At 46.6% G+C, this 2500-nt stretch overlaps 1 protein-coding gene and 1 pseudogene across 1 annotated transcript in view; both read right to left on the minus strand.

Moving 5' to 3' along the window:
- LOC120907938 overlaps positions 1 to 2500 on the minus strand; it is a 106317-nt gene that overhangs the window by 25079 nt on the left and 78738 nt on the right. The gene's annotated exons all lie outside the window — the stretch shown is intronic.
- Positions 1 to 2500, minus strand: part of LOC120907959 — a 9134-nt pseudogene that overhangs the window by 2594 nt on the left and 4040 nt on the right.

The following is a 2500-nucleotide window of genomic DNA, read 5'->3' on the forward strand; positions in this document are numbered from 1 at the left end:
TGAAGTGTAATCGAGGCGGTCATCTAAGACCATCCCCAAATACTTTAAGCTGCGCGACGAATGTACTACGTGATCACCTACCCTGATAGCCCCATGCTGTATCCTCTGATGGGAACTGACCATAATAAACTCGGTCTTGGTCGGGGCTATCTTTAATCCGTTGTCGGTCATCCATCTGTCGATGATGCGAATCTGACTGGAAACGAGAATTTCAATATCATCAACACAATTACCTTCCACCAACAGTACTATATCGTCTGCATAGCCGATAATCCGTGCCCTTCCACCATTGCAACTCGTAGGACTCCGTCGTACATGAGGTTCCATAACGTTGGGCCAAGTACCGAGCCTTGAGGTACACCCGATGTGACTGCAATCTCTGCCGGTCCATCTGTGGTATCATACATCAGCACACGATTCCTAAAATAATCACCAATGATATCATAAAGATATTTAGGAGTGTTAATTCTCTGTAAAGCATTTGCAATCGCCAACCATGAAGCACTGTTAAAAGCATTAGTAACATCTAATGTAACAACCGCACAATACCGTCCACTGTATCTGTTTCTACTTCTAGCTACCGAAACAATGTCCACTACCCGTTGAATCGCATCAACTGTTGATCGACGACTTCTGAAACCAAATTGGTCGTCAGACAGTCCGTTGACCTCCTCGATGTGTGCATTTAGCCGTTGCACTATGATGCGTTCTAAACCTTTACCTGCCCCGTCTAGTAGACAAATGGGGCGAACTGAACCCAGTTCCCCTGGTGGTTTGTTCGGCTTCGGTATTAACACCAACCTCTGCCTTTTCCACTCATCGGGGAACTTCGCGTTCTCTAAACAGCCTTGGTAAACCCTGCAAAATGCATCGGTTGCAGTCAACATACCAACTTTCAGCGCCTCATTCGGGATACCATCTGGTCCCGGCGCCTTCTTGTTGGGTAGTCTCCTGGCAACCGCAAGAATCTCATCATTAGTTACCCTTTCAAACTCACGTGGCTGATCGATACGATATTCAGGCCACACCGTGTTTGGGTGAGTAGGAAAAAGCTCGCTCACCACTTCCTAAACTCGTCCAATGTCATGGTTCGGGGTCAATCGAACCCTCGGCCACTTTCTTGAACGTATGATATACAATACCAAATGATGCGTTGTTCGCTGTTCCCAGGAACTCTTTCCACTTCCTCTGTCGGGTATGCTTGATCAATCGCTTGAGGGCATTCCGTGCCACCTTGAACTCGTCCCTAAAAGTAGAATAGAGATCAGTATTAAAAGCTCTTTGCGCTAATCGATCGCGGTGTTTGCACTCTTTGCGAAGTGCCTCTATCTCTAACGTCCACCAAAATGCACTCTTGTTAGGAGTGTACCTCTTACGTTTAGTCATCGTCGCATTGCACGCCGTGACAAGTATACGCATTAAGTCTTCGCTTGTTGTGACCTCGGTCTCAAAAGCGGCTTGCATCATAACTTCAAATATATCTTTGCTAAAATACTTGATGCTCCATCCCGTTATGGGTCGGGACAGATTACGCACGCTTTGCGTCTCAAGATCTATTCGTATTGCACGATGATCAGAGTTCATATAGCTAGATAACACCTCCCACTTAAATGATCTTGCTACGGTTCGGCTCGCAAAGTAAGATCAACTACTGACGTGCGCCCTGGTCCAACATAAGTTGGGGTGCTGCCGTCGTTCAATAAAATTGCGTCAATCTGCGCAAAGGTTGATAAAACCAACTCACCTCTTCGTTTCTGGGTTTCTCCACGCTCGCCAAGTTGGTTGTTCCAACTTACTGACCAAGCGTTGAAGTCCCCCGATAACGAATTTGTGGATACCGGTTACGGCCATTACCGTGTTATCCAACATGTTCTGGAACTCTTCCATACTAAATCTAGGTGGCGCGTAAACGCTAACTACTCGCATATCACCTATGTCAACTATCATTAAACCCTTCAAAGCCTTACTGACTACCTTAACTGGTAAGTCCGCGTTAACCACTACCGCTGCTGTGTTATCGTCATTGCGTAACACTTTGACGTTGGTTGTTGCCAGATACGGATCTGCAATCAACACTATATCCGCAGATTCTTCCCTAATCGTTTGCCACATTAGTTGAAATGCAGCATAACTATGATTCTGGTTATGTTGTAGCAACCTAACCATTATGGTCTAATCGTTCGCCTTCGGGGACACATATAACTGCCCGTTGCGTGAGGGTTCTGTGACCTCGTACCGCAATCCAAACACTTGACAGAGTTGGTACAAGCTTGCTTCTTGTGTCCACTCAAACCGCATTCCAGCACAGATTACTTCTGTCTGGTTCCTACAATGGTAGCTCGTATGGCCTACCTTCCAACACTTATAGCATTTCTGCTCCTCCATTACCTCGCGGATATGGCATATCGACCAACCAACTTTCAGCTTTCCCAAATTCAGGAAGCTTTGAAAGTCTGGCAGCGATACGTTGATCCGTGCCCACTGCGTACCGGCCGCGCGG

Source organism: Anopheles arabiensis (genome assembly GCF_016920715.1).
Source record: "Anopheles arabiensis isolate DONGOLA chromosome X unlocalized genomic scaffold, AaraD3 X_pericentromeric_contig0027, whole genome shotgun sequence".
Classification (NCBI taxonomy): Eukaryota; Metazoa; Arthropoda; class Insecta; order Diptera; family Culicidae; genus Anopheles; species Anopheles arabiensis.